This window comes from Lolium rigidum, chromosome 3 (assembly GCF_022539505.1).
Source record: "Lolium rigidum isolate FL_2022 chromosome 3, APGP_CSIRO_Lrig_0.1, whole genome shotgun sequence".
Taxonomy (NCBI): Eukaryota; Viridiplantae; Streptophyta; class Magnoliopsida; order Poales; family Poaceae; genus Lolium; species Lolium rigidum.
In genome coordinates, this window is record NC_061510.1 from 78,626,896 (window position 1) to 78,648,832 (window position 21,937).

Genomic DNA, 21,937 nt, shown 5'->3' on the forward strand with positions numbered 1-21,937 from the left:
TGTCTTGTTTGCTTCATTATATCAAGAACACAAAAAATAGTTTCTTTTACAGTTGACTTTATATAAAAAGCACACAAAAATTAGTTCCTATTTTAAGTTGTTTCTATGTCTATTCCTATTTTTACTATGTCGCTCGAGAAAATGATCTTTACTTTCAAACAAGCGAGTGAGGAGAGTTTTAAGGAAGCTTGGTCTAGAATTAATAGTTTTTATAATAAAGCTGAACCTAAAATGACTTTATGCTGCTTCTTAGTAGCTTTAACTTTGGTCTTGTTCCTTGCTTTAGATATGCTTTGGACATCGTAGCGGAGGAGCTTTCCTTCATTGTGATGGAGATCAAGCTTTTAATGCCATACAAAAAGGTCATCGCTATACATAAAGCTTTTCCAAAACATATTACAAATGCTCTCATGCAAATTAGAGAAGAGAAATTAAAACGTGAAGTTTCTATTCCTAGAAAGTTAGAAGATGACTGGAACCCATCATTAATATGAAAGTAGATGACTTTTATTGCAATGCTTTATGTGATGTTGATGCTTCTTCACTTGATAATACTTGATGCTAGCTTTTTTTCTGCGGCTACACTGAAAGGCGTTAAAGAAAAACACACTTGGGAGATAACCCATGTTTTATTTCTGTAATTTTTCTTTTTGTTGAGTCTTGGAAGTTATTACCTCTGTAATAACCTATCCTTATCTTTTTTATTTCGTTTTTGTGCCAAGAATAGCCTCTAATAGGGAGAAAGTAAGATTTAGGGAAGTTGCTGTCCTGGAAACACATTCTATGCTATCACCATAAAAATTCGTATAAATATCCAGAACGGAATTTTGATCTGCCATTTTTTTATGCATATGCCCTGTGGTTATTATCTAACTTTCGCTAGCTGACCACTTTTCGATACGAGCAACATAAGATTTTCGTAAAAATCGATCTTTACCTCGCTGTTCTGTTTTGACAGATTTCTGCACTATTTGCATTTGCCTCTTAATCTCTTTCTTTTTGAGTTATTCTGATCAAAGAGCTTATTAAAGAGTTTCTATAGTATATAATTCTTTAATAGGTGTTTGATATATGTTATAACTGAACCCAAGTGGATTTATTTATTTTGATTATACTAATGCTTGCTAATAGAGAATTGTGAAGTTTTGTATGAAGGAAGTTTTCCAGAGTGTAGGGAGAGAAGAATGATGCGATGAGATAAAGTATGAACAAAAGCTCAAGCTTGGAGATGCCCCTGCACCCCAAGAAATATCCAAGAGGTACAAGCGTCAAAACTTGGGGATGCCCAAGGCATCCCCTCTTTATCAACAAAGCAACATGTCATCTCTCTATGCGCTATATTTTTATTGCTTCATACTGAAAGGGTACTGTGCCCCTATGTTTGTTTTTGGTAATTGATGACAATTCCTATGGACTAATATTTCCATTGAGTTTTTGTGTGAAGGGAAACTCCATAGGTTTTTCTTGAAGACCATATGTTGGATTCAAGATATGTGATGTCAAGAGAGAAGGCCCTAAGTCAGTGTCACAATCCTCCAAGGCTCATGAGTTGAGCTAATGGTGACCGAGACCTAGGGCATGCAATCAAGACGCGGTTAATTCTCTCGCCCTCTTATGGTGTCGGGTCACGATGTGAAAAAAGAGAGGAAGAACTTAAGACGAAGGCGCTCGAAGGCGTAAGCGCGACGAGGTAGTCTTCTCTTTCGATTTTGCTTGAGTATAGGACCCCGCACTTTTAAGAGAGGGTCGGAGTAGTTATTTGGTTCTTTGGCTCAAATCAATCCTATTCGTTTGGCATGTTTCATCACTTTTATCTTCGCCACCATATGCCGCTTTTGATCCCCTCTATTCCGCATCTCCAAAGGTGGCTCGTTTTTTGCTCGGCGTTTGCCATTTCGTTTCTATCACTTTTTGTTCGGTACAAAAAATATTCTGCCTATTGATCTATCTTTTTCTCTCCAATATTTTGCTCCCGATGATGATCAAAGTTTGCTCAGTTTTTACAAAAAAAACTCAAAAATTGCTCCGTTTTTCTGCCAAAAGAAAGGAAGAAACGAAGGAAAGTAAAACAGCAAAACAAGCTGGTCGTACAGCGCAGCGCAGCTTCTCTTTTTCTTGTATCGCAAGCAGGTGCATGTTCCTTTCTTAATTCTTTCTGTCTTCTGGCCCGCACGTTGTTCCTCTCTCTCTCTCTATTCCTTTCTCTGGCTCATGCTTGAGTTTCTCTCTGAGGGCATCTTCAGCGGCCCTACGCGCGTACGTCGGCGGATGTCGGCGGAAGCTAAAATGATCGTTTTTGTCCACGCGTTAGTTTGCGTCTGGGGTTGGCTCCAGCGGGGCGAGGCATTTTTTTCTTATTTTTTTTCCTCTTCTCCATTAAAACATAGTTTCAAACATTACATATTGAAACATGATTTTACACAAACTAACACATGGTTTACACAAACTAACACATGGTTTACACAAACTAACACATAGTTTGAATCATGGTTGACACAAATATAATATTTTAAAAAAAAGAAACCAGTTGTGTTGATTTCCGTATGTTCGCTGCCAAGAAAGAATATTCGAGGGCACACACAATCACCCAAGCTGGAAAATCCAACGGGAGGAGACGGTGCCCTTGTTGGTTCTACCGAGGAAGAATAGACAAAGACCTCCACTACTGGCTGCCGTCGGCCGGCAGCCGATTCGCTGCAAAGAAAGAACATTCTAAGTTCTAACTATGGGTGTTCGAGCCGGATTCGCCGGGTGTGGTAGTGCCGCGGCAGGCTGTGTCGTCGAACACCTTGACGATCATCTCGCCGTCCCCCTCGTAGAAGAAGGTGAGCTGACAGCCGGGCTCGAGCGCGAGGTCACGGCGAACTTGTCCCACCCCGTGTGCAGGTACATCTTGCCCTGCCCGTCGAACGGGACCTCCACGGTCCAGCGGCAGAAGTTGCGGCTGGCCTCCGTAGCTGCAAATGCGGCCGGCTCGACGCTATCGACAAACTCGGCGAACTTGTCCGGGAGCCGCTTGATGCCGAGTAGGTCGTCGTCGATGCGGAGGAGGAACTCAAAGCAGCGGTCGGTCTGCCGCGAAGACGAGGAGGGCGCGGCGACGGCGAGCGTGGGGCCGTAGCTGCTCCACTACGGCGGCCCTTCCCCAGCCCCGGGGTGCCCAGGGCCGCGGCCTCGACCGCCTCGCCGGCCACCGGGACCGGCCATGGACTTTCTCGCGGGCTCGGCTGCGCCGCAGGAACACCTAGGCGGCGTTGCGGCCGAGCTTTGTGGCGGCTAGGGTTTCTTTGGAGGAGTGGATGAGGAAGAAGAACGCGCGCCCCTTTATATAGACCGGAGGCATGCGGTGTCCGCGGGACGCGTGGCGTCGCCATTAACGTGGTTGGCGGAGGTGGGCTGCGGTCACTCGGCGAGCCGAGGCATCGCCATTAACATGGTGCAGGCTGCCGAGCGATGCAACGGCGCAGCCGCTCGGCACGTTTGAGAAGACGCATCGACGTAGAGTCGCTACCCGAGCGGGCCCGATGAAACGTCCGCCAAACGCGAGCGGACACTTTCCTGACGTCCGCGGAGACGCATCCGAGGCGCATATTTGGGACAGGTTTGCGTCTCCGCGTACGGCCCGATCACTTTGCATCGCCCCGCTGGAGGTGGTTCCGGAGCGCATTTCGGTCACGGCGGACGAAAACGGTCGCCAGCGACCGCTTAGCGTCGCGCTGCTGGAGATGCTCTGAACGCCGCGCGCTGTCGCTCCACACGCCGCGCTGCTGCCGCTTGATTCCCACACATGCCGCATGCTGCTGGCCCACGCACGCCTGCATCGCCCCGCGCCCGCACGCAGCCTGTGCATCGATCCGCGCGCACCGCCTGTCGTTGACCGCGCCGCTGCAACGCGCTCGCAGCTCGCCTGCTCGGATGCGTCCACTGGCCCGCTCGTTTTTCTCGCTTCTGCCAAGATTTGATGCGCCGGTATGGCCGGGCCCAGGCCGGTCATACCGGCTGACTCTCCTGCTTTCCAATCCATCGCGTTTTTCTTGTTCCAATCATCTGGGCCGGTATGACCGGGCCTAGAGCCGGTTATACCGGCCAGTTTCTTTTTCTGCGCGAATTTAACCCCAACTGCTAGTTTTGCTATATAAGGCAACCTCAGATTCTTGGATCAATCACCTTTGCCATTCTAATTGATCCAGATCTGATTTGTGAAGGTCTCAACAACTTCATCACTTTTCCCCACCTCAAATCCTTGATTCCGAGAGATTCGTCCAACGAATTTGAGAGTTGATCCGTGCATCTCGAAGATCTTTTCATCATCTCTCTTTCAACCACACATATTTCAATTTGAGCCATTGTATCAAGTTTCCCTCTCCGATCTTTTTACTCTTGAAGGTTGAGGACTCTCCTAGGTCGTAGAGGTCAGCCGGGAGCGATCAATGTTGTGATCGAGCCGAAAAGTTTGTATGGGATCGAAGGCCTCCCTAAGGTCTTCACATAGTGGAAAGGGGCTCCTACTTCGTGGAAACAGCTCACGGAGAAGAAGGTGTGCCTTCGTGGCATTCGGTGTCTTTCGTGGTACCACTCCTCTCCAACTGTGACTAGCTTCCCCTCAAGGAAGTGGACATCGGAATACATCGGCATCTCCGCGTGATTCTGTTATTTCTTTCCACTTATTTATTTCCACTTATTTATTTTGTGATAGCCATCGAGCTTGAAGTTCTTGATATATGTATTTTGTCATATAGGGTGCTCCACTTAGTTTGCATTAGGCCACTTTATTTCTCCGCATAGCCTAAAAGTGCAAACAAGTCAAGAAAATTTTGTAGAACCTATTCACCCCCTCTAGTTTACCGACATTGAACTTTCACATACGCTATGTGTTGTTCTTGGAGCGTCTTTATTTTTGTTTTTAGTTTAGTTTAGTTTAGTTTTCTATAGCATATGTTGGATCCAGATACATTTGTTTTGGAGAAAGACCCGCTCCATTTTAATTGCATAGAACGCTCTAGTTTTCATCTGTTATTGTTCTCGCGAGTGTTCTAGTTTGCTAGTACTCGCGTTTAGCTCTTGTTCTTTCACTTAAATTTTTTTAGAGCTCGTTAGTATTCTTTATTTATGTATGATTAGCTCTCTGGTCCATATTGTATTTCATCCACGAGAGCTATTTCAAATAAGTTGATTGGTGTTGGAGACGAGTAAAATGTTTCATGACTATAGTGATGCAAAAGGGAGCTTGTCTAAATTGTGGCGTAGACTTTAGCATGTCATGTTGGATGTTATTCTTGTCATGTGTTTAGTATTTATTGTTGTAGCATGACTTGTCTCAAGTATCTGAGAGTGCATAATGTGTCGTTGAAAGAATCATGTGTTGTTTCCATGATAAAAGCATAATATTATGGTATTCTCCTTTGATGCTTTATGGGTTCACTTGGTACATGCTTATACCATGTTATGACTATAACCAGTCAACTAAAGACTCCATGATCATTTAGTTTTTGACTTGTAATATCACTTTATGCTTTGATTGATAAAGTTTTGTCGCTATGCATGATTATGATTATTATTGCTCTCTTAGTTGGTCGCTCCCAGTCTTTTGCTACCTTTCGCACGTATGCGAGTATGAACTCGTACTCGTTGATACGTCTCAAATCGTATCTATAATTTCTTATGTTCCATGCTACTTTTATGATGATACTCACATGTTTTATACACACTTTACATCATTTATATGCATTTTCCGGAACTAACCTATTGACGAGATGCCGAAGTGCCGAGTTCTCGTTTTCTGCTGTTTTTGGTTCCGAAATCCTACAAAGGAAATATTCTCGGATTGGACGAAATCAACGCCCGGCATCTTATTTTTCCCGGAAGCTTCCGGAGCACCGAAGAGGGACCGGAGGGGAGCCCTACCCCACATGGCGGCGCGGCCAAGGTGGGGCGCCCCTATGGTGGGGCCACCCCTGGCTCCTCCGAGGCTGCCCTTCCACCTACTTAAAGACTCCGTCGCGAAAGCCCTACACCAATAAGCCACGATACGAGAAAAGTTCCAGAGCCGCCCGGGAAGGCATCTCCATCGACACCACCGCCATCTACATCGCCATCGCTGTCTCCCATGATGAGGAGGGAGTAGTTCTCCCTGAGGCTAAGGGCTCTACCAGTAGCTATGTGGTTCATCTCTCTCTTTGTGATCTAGTTGAATATCATCTATGTGCTACTCTAGTGATGTTATTAAAGTACTCTATTCCTCCCCATGATGTAATGTTGACGAGTGTGTGCATCATGTAGTACTTGGCGTAGAGTTATGATTGTAATCTCTTGTAGATTATGAAGTTAACTATTACTATGATAGTATTGATGCGATCTATTCCCCCTTTCATAGCCTTGACGGTGACAGGTGTGCATGCTATGTTAGTACTCGTGTATAATTGCAATGGTCTATTATGCACTCTAAGGTTACTTAAATATGAACACCGGATGTTGTGGAGCTTGTTAACTCCGGCTTGAGGGAGCTCTTATAGCCCTACACAATGAATGGTGTTTGTTATCCAACAAGAGAGTGTAGAGAAAGTAGTATTTGTTTATTCAGTTATGTGATCAATGTTGAGAGTGTCCACTAGTGAAAGTATGATCCCTAGGCCTTGTTTCCAAGCATCGAATCACTGTTTTATTCTTGTTCTATTGCATGTTTACTCGCTGCCATCTTTATTTCAGATTGTTATTACCACTCATATTCATCCATATCACTTGTATTTCACTATCTCTTCGCCGAACTAGTGCACCTATACATGCGACAAGTGTATTAGGTGTGTTGGGGACACAAGAGACTTCTTGTATCGTAATTGCGAGGGTTGCTTGAGAGGGATATCTTCGACCTCTACCTCCCAGAGTTCGATAAACCTTGGGTGATTTACTTAAGGGAAACTTCTGCTTGTTCTACAAAACTACTGCTCTTGGAGGCCCAACACTTGTCTACGGGAATAGAAGCGTGCGTAGACATCAAGCTATTTTACAAGCGCCGATTGCTTGGGGAGGTAAGGTAAAAGGTATTCACATCCTCAGACTACTAAGCTATTTTCTAGCACTATTGCTTGTGTGTGAGTGCTCGAAGCTATTTCCTTTAGATCCATGCAATTGCATCTTTTTGTTTCTTGTTTTATTTTTCACTAGTTAGGCATAATGGAAAACAACGGTGAGATTTTTAATCTATTTCTACGAGTTAAGACATGAATTATTTGATGCGAAAATTAAAAAACCTATGGAACCTTATACGCATGATAGTAACGATGTTATTAGTATGAGATGCAATTATTGCTAATGCTATGGAAAAGTCTAAGCTTGGGGAAGCTAGTTTATATAAAAATAATCTTTTTTGCTCCTTAGCTTTGGAAGAAATATTTTGCTACGATAATGCTTTATCTCCCATATGCGATAACTTTAATGATGCTTCGATATTTTAAATCCACATGTTTGAAAGTATTCCATATAAAATACCTATGAAAATTATTGAACATGTTATGGATAACACGCTATGAAGGGGATGGAGCTGTCCATCACGGAGATCATTTACTATTTTTGCATGAATTATGCGGGTTATTCAAGTGTGCGGGTATCTCTATGGATGAAGTTGGGAAGAAACTATTCTCTATATCGTTGTCACAGTAAGCGGCGCATTGGTATAAATTGTTTGAAGAATGGGGATTCTCTTGATTGGAAGGATATTGTGCCTCTATTTTACTCTAAATTCTATCCTCCAAGTGAAATTCACAAAGGCAGGAACCGCATATATAATTTCGGCCTCATGATGGAGAGAGTGTTGCCCAAGCATGGGGGAGATTGAAGTCTTTAATGCTCAAATGCCCCATTCATGAGCTTCTGGTAATATCATCATTGATAATTTCTATGCAAGACTTTCTTTTCAAGATAAAACCTTGCTTGGATACTACTTGTTCTCGATCATTTACACGCAATGAAGAAGAGTTTAAAAGGGACCTTCTTGATCGGATTCGGGGAGAATACTGAAGGATGGGAGAACAACAAAGGTAAAGAGTCAGGTATAAATTATGATTATGAATGCATTGAAACTTTTATGGATGCGATAAAATTCGAAATATGAGTTCTACTTATGGTCTTGACTCTCAAGTTGTTGCAAATCTTTATAAAGCTTTTGCCTCTCATTTTGAATTGCCTAGGAAGAATTTTGATAAGTATCATGAACCTTTTAAAGACGCTTGCATGAAGGATGAAATTGTTATTAATGATTGCAATAAGCATGCCCAAACTTCGAAAATACTATTTCTTATAAGCATGTTAATTTTTGTGGAATGCATAGACCTTGTGGAATTAATCAAATTGAAGATGAATATCTGTATCCATCATGGGAATGAAAAAACTAGAAAGTGGTCTAGAACTCTAGATGATCTTGGTAAAAAGTTTGTGCCCTCTATCCTTTTATTTGTGAACTTTGCCATAGAGTGGGTCATTTTAATTTTCAATGCTCCTCCAATGATAATTCGAACCCCATGAGTGCTTGCAAATTTGTATTATGATGATGAAATTACTCCTAATCGGCATGAGCGAACTTACTTTATTTTTGTGGTGTGAAGAGTTATCAAGAAAAATCTCTTTGTTACATATGAGTGATCTTGATATTGATGATGTCCTGCATGGGTGTCTTTCTTATTGCATTGATAATTTCCATACAAATACTTACATACAAAATATTTTAGAAGATGACACTTTGCCAAAATATGATAGGACCATTGTGTGTTTTGAACTTATTAATGAAAAGGACGAATCCTCCCAAGTTTCTTCTATTGTTTACGGAAATAAATCGGGTTATGTGGAGGAGCCCTTCATCAAGCCTCTCCTCGCTAAAGAAGGGAACGAGGAGAAGGAAAAGAAAGAAGAAGAAGGAACGAAGAAGAAGAAGAGGGAAATAAAAAGAAAGAGGTAACTGGCATATCCCAGCGTGTATGAGATAATGATAGGTAAGTAAGTATGTTGCTCCTAATGATTATTATGATAATGAATCTGAGTACAATGATCTTCCTATGCCCTTTACCTATATTAGTGATTATGATTTAGAAGAGCACACTACTTTTGATATTGAAAATCTCTAGGAAACTAATTCTGAAAATGATGATGTTAATAATTGCCATAGTATTAGTATTATTCATGCTTCTTCCCATAATGATATAGAAAGCTCTAAGCTTGGGGATGAGGTGTTTGAAAATCCTTTTGCTACTGATGATTATATGTTTGATACATCTCCTTCTAGTAACAATGATGGTATGGTTACGAGATGAACATACTTGTGAAAGATAACTATTCTATTTCTTATGATGACACTATGCCTCCAATCTTTGATAATTATTATAAAGAATGCTATGACATAGGTTATAATTATCCTTATGAAACTTGTCATAGTTATGATTGGATTGCCAAAAACAATTCCCTTAGTATGCAACTTGTTTACCATGTTCAAATTCTTGATAATGATCCTGCTCAATTACTATTAATGAGAAGAATTCTTCTTATGCCAAAATTAATGATACTTTTATGCATATGAACCATGATAAGAATGTTTTAAGTGATGGTTATATTGTGTATTTCATCAATGATGCTACTGAAAGTTATTATGAGAGAGGGAAACATGGTTATATGCATCTTAATAATATTAAATTTCCCCTCTCTATGTTGAGAATCTTGAAGTTACTCGTGTTTTATCTTCCTATGCTTGTCACTTTGTTCTACATGAATGTATTTGTGTACAAGATTCCTATGCATAGGAAGTGGGTTAGACTTAAATGAGTTTTGAACTTGCTTTTTGATGCTCTCTTTGCTTCAACTCTCATCCTTATGCGTGAGCATCATTAAAATTGCTGAGCCCATCTTAATGACTATAAAGAAAGCACTTCTTGGGAGATAACCCATGTTTTATTTTGCTACTGTTTTGTTGTGTCTTGGAAGTTGTTACTACTGTAGCAACCTCTCCTTATCTTTATTTTATTGCATTGTTGTGCCAAGTAAAGTCTTTGATAGCAAGGTTGATACTAGATTTGGATTACTGCAGCGAAACAGATTTCTTACTGTCACGAAATTGAGCAGCCCCTTCTGTAGGAAATTTAGAAAAATCTGCCAATTTACGTGCGTGATCCTCAGATATGCACGCAACTTTCATTCAATTTGATAATTTTCATCTGAGCAAGTTAAGTGCCCCATAAAAATTCGTCTTTACGGACTGTTCTATTTTGACAGATTCTGCCTTTTATTTCGCATTGCCTGTTTTGCTATGTTTGATGGATTTCTCTGTTCCATTAACTTTCAGTAGCTTTGTGCAATGTCCAGAAGTGTTAAGAATGATTATGTAACCTCTGAATATATGAATTTTCAATTATGCACTAACCCTCTAATGAGTTTGTTTTGAGTTTGGTGTGGAGGAAGTTTTCAAGGGTCAAGAGAGGAGGATGATACAATATGATCAAGAAGAGTGAAAAGTCTAAGCTTGGGGATGCCCCCGTGGTTCATCCCTGCATATATTAAGAAGACTCAAGCATCTAAGCTTGGGGATGCCCAAGGCATCCCCTTCTTCATCGACAACTTATCAGGTCACCTCTAGTGAAACTATATATTTATTCCGTCACATCTTATGTGCTTTACTTGGAGCGTCTGTGTGTTTTATTTTTGTTTTTTTATTTTCATTCTCTGAATAAATTCATGCTTGTGTGGGAGAGAGACACGCTCCGCTCGTTCATATGAACACTGGTGTTCTTAGCTTTACTTTTAATGTTCATGGCAAAGGTTGAAACTGCTTCGTTCATTGTTATTTGGTTGGAAACAGAAATTGCTTCATGTGGTAATTGGTATAATGTCTTGAATAATTTGATACTTGGCAATTGTTGTGCTCATATAGATTATGTTTAAGCTCTTGCATCATGTACTTTGCACCTATTAATGAAGAACTACATAGAGCTTGTTAAAATTTGGTTTGCATGATTGGTTTCTCTAGAGTCTAGATATTTTTTGGTTAAGGTGTTTGAACAACAAGGAGACAGTGTAGAGTCTTATAATGCTTGCAATATGTTCTTATGTGAGTTTTGCTGTACCGTTTTATACTTGAGTTTGCTTCAAACAACCTTGCTAGCCTAGCCTTGTATTGAGAGGAATTCTTCTCGTGCATCCAAATCCTTGAGCCAAAAACTATGCCATTTGTGTCCACCATACCTACCTACTACGTGGTATTTCTCTGCCATTCCAAAGTAAATTACTTGAGTGCTACCTTTAAAAAATTCTATCCTTTGTCTTTGCAATATATAGCTCATGGGAAAATAGACTTTAAAACTATTGTGGTGAAGAATATGTACTTATGTATCTTATTTCATAATAAGTTGCTTGTTGAGCGGTAACCATGCTTCTGGGGACGCCACCAACTATTACACCTTTGTTGAATATCATGTGAGTTGCTATGCATGTTCGTCTTGTCTGAAGTAAGGGTGATTTATCATGATCAAATGGTTTGAGTATGCATATTGTTAGAGAAGAACATTGGGCCGCTAACTAAAGCCATGAATCATGGTGAAAGTTTCGATTTGGACAATCAATCCTCAATCTCTTATGAGAATATTATCTGTTGTTGAATGCTTATGCATTAAAAGAGGAGTCCATTATCTGTTGTCTATGTTGTCCCGGTATGGATGTCTAAGTTGAGAATAATCAAAAGCGAGAAATCAAATGCGATCTTTCTCCTTAGACCTTTGTACAGGCGGCATAGATGCACCCCTTTGTGACACTTGGTTGAAACATATGTTATGCAATGATAATCCATGTAAATCCAAGCTAATTAGGACAAGGTGCGGGCACTATTGGTATACTATGCATGAGGCTTGCAACTTATAGGATATCTTATACATAACACATATGCTTTATTACTACCGTTGACAAAATTGTTTTTGTGTTTTCAAAATAAAAGCTCTAGCACAAAAATAGTAATCCATGCTTCCCTCTGCGAAGGGCCTTTCTTTTACTTTATGTTGAGTCAGTTTACCTACTTCTTTCTATCTTAGAAGCAAACACTTGTGTCAACTGTGTGCATTGATTCCTACATGTTTACCTATTGCACTTGTTATATTACTTTGTGTTGACAATTATCCATGAGATATGCATGTTGAAAGTTGAAAGCAACTACTGAAACTTATATCTTCCTTTGTGTTGCTCCAATGCCTTTACTTTGAATTTATTGCTTTATGAGTTAACTCTTATGCAAGACTTATTGATGATGCTTGTCTTGAAAGTACTATTCATGAAAAGTCTTTGCTATATGATTCAGTTGTTTAGTCATTATCTTTACCATTGCTTTGAATCACTTCATTCATCTCATATGCTTTGCAATAGTATGATCAAGATTATGTAAGTAGCATGTCACTTCAGAAATTATCCTTGTTATCGTTTACCTACTCGAGGGCGAGTAGGAACTAAGCTTGGGGATGCTTGATACGTCTCAAACTTATCTATAATTTCTTATGTTCCATGCTACTTTTATGATGATACTCATATGTTTTATACACACTTTACATCATTTATATGCATTTTCCGGAACTAACCTATTGACGAGATGCCGAAGTGCCAGTTCCTGTTTTCTGCTGTTTTTGGTTCCAGAAATCCTACAGAGGAAATATTCTCGGAATTGGACGAAATCAACGCCCAGCATCTTATTTTCCCCGGAAGCTTCCAGAGCACCGAATAGGGACCAGAGGGGAGCCCTGGGGGCCCCACCCCACATGGCGGCGCAGCCAAGGGGGGGCGCCCCCCTATGGTGGGGTGATGACCCACAAGTATAGGGATCGCAACAGTCTTCGCGGGAAGTAAAACCCAATTTATTGATTCGACACAAAGGGAGACAAAGAATACTTGTAAGCCTTAACAGCGGAGTTGTCAATTCAATTGCACCTGGAAACGAGACTTGCTCGCAAGAGTTTATCGGTATTGACGATTTACAGCGAGTAGCGGTAGTGAAATAACGACACCGAGTGTAACAAAGACAGCAGTAGTGATTATAGTAAACCGCAAGATTAAAATGCGTGCAGAGGCAGGGATGGATGAACGGGCGTTGCATGGATGAGAGAAACTCATGTAACAATCAAGGTAGGGCATTTGCCGATAATAATAAAACGGTATCCAAGTACTAATCAATCAATAGGCATGTGTTCCATATTTAGTCGTACGTGCTCGCAATGAGAAACTTGCACAACATCTTTTGTCCTACCAGCCGGTGGCAGTCGGGCCTCTAGGGAATCTACTGGAAATTAAGGTACTCCTTTTAATAGAGCACCAGAGCAAAGCATTAACACTCCGTGAACACATGTAATCCTCACATCACTGCCTTCCCCTCCGGTTGTCCCAATTTCTGTCACTTTGGGGCCTCGGGTTCCGGTCAACGACATGTGTATACAACTTGCAGATAAGATCATAAAACAATGAATATCATCATGAAACAATAACATGTTCAGATCTGAGATCATGGCACTCGGGCCCTAGTGACAAGCATTAAGCATAACAAGTTGCAACAATATCATAGAAGTACCAATTACGGACACTAGGCACTATGCCCTAACAATCTTATGCTATTACATGACCAATCTCATCCAATCCCTACCATCCCCTTCAGCCTACAGCGTACTCACACATGGATGGGGGAAACATGACTGGTCGATGGAGAGGCGTTGGTGGTGATGATGGCGATGATCTCCTCCAATTCCCCGTCCCGGCGGAGTGCCAGAACGGAGTTTCTGGTCCCGAGACGGAGTTTCGCGACGGTGGCGGCGTACTGGATGGTTTCTGGTGACTTCGACTTCCCGTCTCGCGTTTTTAGATCGAAACCCTTAAGTAGTCCAGAGGAGGGCGTCGGAGGTCAGCCAAGGGGGCCACACAGTAGGGTGGCGCGCCCCACTCCTGGGCCGCGCCGGCCTGGTGTGTGGGGGCCTCGGGCCTCCACCTGGCTTGCCCTTCTGGCTCTGTAATTCTTCTGGAAAAATAAGACCTTCGACATAATTCCGGGGATTTTCCTGAAAGTTGGATTTTTGCACAAAAACGAGACATCAAAGCAATTCTGCGAAAACGAGCGTTAGTCCGTGTTAGTCGTATCCAAAATACACAAATTAGAGGCAAAACAATAGCAAAAGTGTTCGGGGAAAGTAGATACGTTTTGGACGTATCAACTCCCCCAAGCTTAGCTTATTGCTTGTCCTCAAGCAATTCAGTTAACAACTGAGTGCGATAAAAGAACTTTCACGAACACATTTGTTCATATGATGTAAATATTCTCATGATATGGCAAGTACTTAAGCAATTCATAATAAGATACATGCAAATAAAATCATCTAACAGCTATGTCAATCATGGAAAAGGTACCAACAAATTAACAATAAGCATCATGAATCATGTCTATCAGCATGATTGCAATGTTCATAAAAGGATATGATAAAGTGGTATCTCGCTTGCCCGTATTTGTACAGCAAAACATAAATGCTCGGGCACCTTTGAAGTTTATGGAAAGACTGGAAGTAGAGATTATCAAAGATAAAATCATCAAAGTTATACCACAGCTAATCACATTTTGGGACAAGCATATTATACTAAGAATGACAGTTGTGCTCTCAAGAAAGTGCTCAAAGAAAGGATGGAGACTCAATGTAAAAGTAAAAGATTGACCCTTCGCAGAGGGAAGCATGGATTAACATGTGCTAGAGCTTTTCATTTGTAAAACAGGAGTAAAATTATTTTGAGAGGTGTTTGTTGTTGTCAACGAATGATAGCGGGTACTCTAACTACCTCGTCAACCAGACTTTCAAGAGCGGCTCCCATGAAAGACGTTATCTCTACCAGCAAGGTAAATCATCCCTCTTCTCTTTTGTTTACACACGTACTTTAGTTCATTATGGATGACACCCCCCAACCTTTGCTTACACAAGCCATGGCTAACCGAATCCTCGGGTGCCTTCCAACAATCTCATACCATGGAGGAGTGTCTATTTGCAATTTAAGTTGCTTACTGATAAATCAGGGCAAAACATGTGAAGAGAATTATTAATGAAAGTTGATTAATTGGGGTCGGGAACCCCGTTGCCGGCTCTTTTTGCAAAATTATTGGATAAGCGGATGTGCCACTAGTCAATTATGAAGGTACGTCAGGAGTAAATGACAAGATTGAAAGATAAACACCACATATTTCCTCATGAGCTATAAAACATTGACACAAATTGAGAAGCATTTTGAAGGTTTAAAGGTAGCACATGAGAATTTACTTGGAATGGTTTGAAATGCCATGCATAGGTATTTATGGTGGACACTTTGGAATAACTTGGTTTTCGGGGGTTTGGAAGCACGAGCAGCGTTCCCGCTCAGTACAAGTGAAGGCTAGCAATAGACTGGGAAGCGACAATCAAGAGAGCAGTAATTGTCATAATCATGCTTGCGATAAAATAAATTAACGGAGGCATAAAAGTGATACAAGAACTCAGAGGTAAAGTAAATCATCGAGGCTTAATTGACTTTTGTTCAGTCATATGCATGCGTGAGCATGTGCCAAGTTGATTCAAGAGAATTATTCAGAGGAGGATACCACAATGTCATACCTATCTATGAATAAAGCAATGCAAGCCAATATTCATGATATGCTACTTATATTAATAAATTGGAGCTAAGCATGAGAGATCATGAACTACTAGACTTTCTTAAATGACATATACCTCACATGAACCAACTAAGCATGCTCACATAGATGAGTATATGTACAAAAATGAAAACAAATAGAGTTCATACCAGCCTCTCACCACAGTCGAATTGTCGTAGATCGCCATTATTGCTTTTCACTTGTGTAGCTTGAATAATATGAAATGAATACCAAGCTCCCGCCACCGAAGACCACTGAACTCCATAGTGAACTTTACAAAACCAAAGAAGAATGACAAATATTTTTGGTGTTTTCGAATTTGGAAACAAGAACAAAAGGAAACAAGCAAACAAAGCAAAATCTTTTTGGGTTTTCTTATAGCAAACCAACGATAGCAAACAAAGCAAAATAAAAGCAAGAAACCAAAATAAACAAATGGTAAAGAGAAACAACAGAAATATTTTTGGTCTTTTTGTGTTTTAGGAAAGAAACAAAGCAAAAACAAAAGAATGAAAACTAAAAGAGTCACATAAACACAAAGCGACGAGGAATTCGTCAAACTTGACAAGCTGATACGATAATCGATTTTTTAGAAATTCTTCCGCTGCTCAGCTCGAAAAGTGCTCAACTAATGAAAGTTAGATAACAACCTGGGGAACATGCACAAAAATATGCTTCGCAAAATAACGTTCTGGCTGTTTTTGAGAATTTTTTTGGTATCAGTCCAGAATCTGTTTTCAATCAGCACTTCCCCAAATATCATCTTCCTCTTATTAGAAAACCACTTTAAGAAACTAAACAAGTATGTACAAGTATCCAGCAACCATAATATGCAAAGAATGAGTGATGCCGATATACCTCCCCCCAAGCTTAGGCTTTTGGCCTAAGTGGAGATCAACCGCCGAGGGTCAGGGTTCCACGCCGGTGGATCATACATGGCGTAGTCATAATAAGGTCCTGGTGCAGAAGAAAAGGGTGAAAGCTCCTCATGCCCAACATGTTGATGCGAAGAACTTGCTGCATCGGATGACGAGTCGAGGTGTTCCTCGGCCTCCTCCATGCCGTCTCTTGCATGATGGCCATCTCCCTCTATGTATGCATTCAATTCACCTTCCGTGACTGACCAATCCCTCCTGGAATCAAGGTTAAACGAGAACGAGTGCAGGCAATCCTACTAGTTTTTCAGTTTTCTTAGTTGTTCTCTAGGTTTTCTTGTAAAATGTTATCTTGTAAGACAGGTTACTCAAATTAGACAAATCAGAAACAAATTCATGCTTAATCATGGAGACTATGTCAAGTTTCTCTATGGGGAGCTGAATATCAAGATGGTGAGGTTCTACACCATGCATAGCTAATAAACGAGAGGCGATGAGACCTCCACAAATTCCGCCCTTCTCACGGTTAGTAGCAAGTCTATAGGCTATTAAAGCACCTAAGTTGAAAGTCCTATCACCTTGTAATGCAGCGGCTAGAAAAGCTAAATCCTGGATAGATAACTTACTTGCATTCTTTCTAGCAAGAACGCACTTGGTGATGAAATAAGCAAAGTAGCGAATAGCTGGGAATTGAATGCTACTGATTTTACCACTATCCTCTGAGAAGCTTCTTCCATGACAAATCATCTTGTAGAGACTTAAGAGCTCCTGCGGTAGTCCCCTTATCTTCTCGCATGATCCCCATTGTGGCACTCTAATTGATGCACAAAAATCATCGAATGGCAAGTTGACAGTTTTATTATAAATTTTGTACCGAACCATGGGGTTAGATTGAGACCAATTGAATTCAAAATCCCAAACCATAGACATGGTCAATTTTGCATATTGGTATGGTTCACCAACAACAAAACTTTCCAACCCTGCATTGAAAATCAGTTTTTGAACATCTTGCAAGATTCCTGCACTCCTCATAAAATCAACGCATGGGTAGTTGATGTCTACGTTCCCCCTCCTTTCCTGTAGACAGTGTTGGGCCTCCAAGAGTAGAGGTTTGTAGAACAGCAGCAAGTTTCCCTTAAGTGGATACCCAAGGTTTATCGAACTCAGGGAGGAAGAGGTCAAAGATATCCCTCTCATGCAACCACTGCAACCACAAAGCAAGAAGTCTCTTGTGTCCCCAACACACCTAATAGGTGCACTAGTTCGGCGAAGAGATAGTGAAATACGGGTGGTATGAATAAGTATGAGCAGTAGCAACGGTGCCGAGAAAAGTGCTTGGCGTGTAGTTGATGGTGGTGGTATTGCGACGTGTAATGCGGTAAAACGGTAAACAAGCGGTAGTAACTCAGCGGTAATGCTTGACGTAGTAAACAAGCGGTAGTAACTCAGCGTATTTAGGAACAAGGCCTAGGGATTACACTTTCACTAGTGGACACTCTCAACATTGATCACATAACAGAATAGATAAATGCATACTCTACACTTTTGTTGGATGATGAACACATTGCGTAGGATTACACGAACCCTCAATGCCGGAGTTAACAAGCTCCACAATAATGCTCATGTTTTAGTAACCTTTAGTGTAAGATAGATCAACGAGACTAAACCAAGTACTAGCATAGCATGCACCTTTGTCACCTTCATGCATATGTAGGAGGAATAGATCACATCAATATTATCATAGCAATAGTTAACTCCATAATCTACAAGAGATCATGATCATAGCATAAACCAAGTACTAACACGGTGCACACTACTTGTCACCTTTGCACACATGCGGGAGGAATAAAACTACTTTAATAACAAATCACTAGAGTAGCACATGGATAAATTGTGATACAACACTCATATGAATCTCAATGATATCATTGTATTGAAGTACATGGAAGAGAGATGAACCACATAGCTACCGGTACAGCCCCGAGCCTCGATGGAGAACTACTCCCTCCTCATGGGAGCAGCAGCGGTGATGAAGATGGCGGTGGAGATGGCAGCGGTGTTGATGGAGATGGCAGCGGTGTCGATGGAGAAGCCTTCAGGGGCACTTCCCGCTCCGGCGGGTGCCGGAACGAGTTCTGTCCCCAGGATTGGAGTTTCGCGATGGCGGCGGCGCCACGGTAACTTTTCGGAGTTTCGTCAGTTGGTGTCGAGGTTTTAGGTCACGACGACTTAAATAGGCGAAGAGTCGGAGTCGGAGGGCCTGGGCTGCCCAGACCATAGGGCGCGCCCCCTTGGGCAGCGCCGCCCACGGGTGTGGGGCCCCCCGGCACCCCTGCGACCTTTCTTCGGTGCTCTGGGAAGCTTCGCGTATTTCTAAGACTTTCGGCGTTGATTTCGTCAGATTCCGAGAATATTTCGTTACTAGGATTTCGAAACCAAAAACAGCGAAAGCGAGAGCGGCACTTCGGCATCTTGTTAATAGGTTAGTTCCGAGAAAATGCACGAATATGACATAAAGTGTGCATAAAACATGTAGATAACATCAATAATGTGGCATGGAACACAAGAAATTATCGATACGTTGGAGACGTATCGGCATCCCCAAGCTTAGTTCACGCTCGTCCCGAGCAGGTAAAGCGATAACAAAGATAATTTACGGAGTGACATGCCATCATAACCTTGATCATACTATTTGTAAAGCATATGTAGTGAATGCAGTGATCAAAACAATGTATATGACATGGGTAAACAAGTGAATCATAAAGCAAAGACTTTTCATGAATAGCACTTCAAGACAAGCATCAATAAGTCTTGCATAAGAGTTAACTCATAAAGCAATAATTCAAAGTAGAGACATTGAAGCAACACAATGGAAGATGAAGTTTCAGCGGTTGCTTTCAACTTATAACATGTATATCTCATGGATAATTGTCAATGCAAAGCAATATAACAAGTGCAATATGCAAATATGTAAGAATCAATGCACAGTTCACACAAGTGTTTGCTTCTTGAGGTGGAGAGAAATAGGTGAGCTGACTCAACATAAAAGTAAAAGAATGGTCCTTCAAAGAGGAAAGCATCGATTGCTATATTTGTGCTAGAGCTTTGATTTGAAAACATATAGAGAGCATAAAGTGGATACTATGGTCAAGGATTTGAAAGTCATATTTGGAAAGGGTCCCGACGGACAATCGGTTCCGAAGGGAGCCGACGGGCACGCAGCCATGTGGAAGAAGAAATCTATATTCCGGGAGCTAGAATATTGGAAAGTCCTAGAAGTCCGCTCTGCAATCGACGTGATGCACGTTACGAAGAATATTTGCGTGAACCTCCTAAGCTTCTTGGGCGTGTATGGAAAGACAAATGATACAAAGGAAGCACGGCAGGACCAGCAACGTTTGAAAGACCCTGATGACCGGCATCCGGAATGGTTTCAAGGTCGTGCCAGCTACGCTCTGACCAAAGAAGAGAAGGTCATCTTTTTTGAATGCCCGAGCAGTATGAAGGTCCCGTCTGGATTCTCGTCCAATATAAAGGGAATAATAAACATGGCGGAGAAAAAGTTCCAAAACCCGAAGTCTCACGACCGCCACGTGATTATGACGCAATTGCTTCCGATTGCTTTGAGGGGCTCTCGTCGGAAAATGTTCGAGTAGCCATTGTGAAGCTATGTGCATTCCTCAATGCAATCTCTCGTAAGGTAATCAATCCAGAAGTTCTACCACGGTTACGGAATGATGTGATCCAATGTCTTGTCAGTTTCGAGTTGGTGTTCCCGCCATCCTTCTTCAATATTATGACGCACCTCCTGGTTCACCTAGTCGAAGAGATTTCCATTCTCGGTCCTGTATTTCTACACAATATGTTCCCCTTAGAGAGGTTCATGGGAGTATTAAAGAAATATGTTCGTAACCGTGCTAGGCCAGAAGGAAGCATCGCCAAGGGCTATGGAAATGAGGAGGTAATTGAGTTTTGTGTTGACTTTGTTCCTGACCTTAAGCCGATTGATCTTCCTCGATCGCGGCACGAGGGGAGACTAAGTGGAAAAGGCACGATCGGAAGGAAATCAATGATATGTATGGACGGCCATTCTCCGATCGAAGCACAACACACAGCTTCGACCAATTCCAGCTTGGTGGCTCCGTACTTTGAGAAACACAAGAATATTTTACGCTCGGACAACCTGGGAAGCCTCGAATCCTGGATTAGGAAGGCCCACATGGAGACTTTCGGCGCTTGGTTGAGAAAACATTTAATGAATGACGATCATGTTGTAGATCAGCTGTACATGTTGGCCAAGACACCATCTTCGACTATAACGACTTTCCAAGGGTACGAGATAAATGGGAATACATTTTACACGATCGCCCAAGATAAAAAGAGCACCAACCAAAACAGTGGTGTCCGCTTTGATGCAGCAACCGAGAATGGGCAAAAGGTCACATATTATGGTTACATAGAGGAGATATGGGAACTTGACTATGGACCCTCCTTTAAGGTCCCTTTGTTCCGGTGCAAATGGTTCAAGCTAACAGGAGGTGGGGTAAAGGTGGACCAGCAATACGGAATGACAATGGTGGATTTCAACAATCTTGGTTACCTTGACGAACCATTCGTCCTAGCGAAAGATGTCGCTCAGGTTTTCTATGTGAAGGACATGAGTAGCAAACCGAGGAAACGGAAAGATAAGAAAACGATCAGTACATCATGCGATGATCCAAAGCGCCACATTGTTTTTTCAGGGAAAAGAAACATCGTGGGAGTGGAGGACAAGACAGACATGTCGGAAGATTATAATATGTTTGCTGAAATTCCGCCCTTCAAAGTGAACACCGACCCAAGCATTAAGTTAAATGATGAGGATGCTCCATGGATACGGCACAATCGTAAGCAAGCAGGGACACAAGGAAAGAAATGATGTGTAATAATTTATTGTACCAAACTTTGTTGAATGGATCATGTGAATTATATTACCCGTGATGTGTTTGGTGTCCATTTTCGAATGATTCGAGATACCACTGATGATACATGAAATTTGGAGTGATTTAGTCATACTCCTGCCTAGGCGTATAATATGCATACTCGTAGTCTTCATAGCCGCCGCCGTTGTACCGGTAGTCGTCGCCTTCTAAGTTGCCGCCGTCGTCGCCGCTGCCGTCGTCGCTGTCGTCGGGCGGCGCTCGTGGCACGAACCGAGGGTAGCGCAGGCGGGGGATATCGCCGGCCGTGATGTAGTCCATGACGCTCGCGAGTCCGGCCGTACCACCATAGCGGACGGCCGGCCTCGTGGAAGTTCCCGGGAGGCGGACCGTCCTCCTCATACTCGGCGAGCGCCTCTCACGCCGATTGATGAAGAAGGCGTCCCAAGTATGCTGGTTATCGGGATGCCGCCGGGGATTCA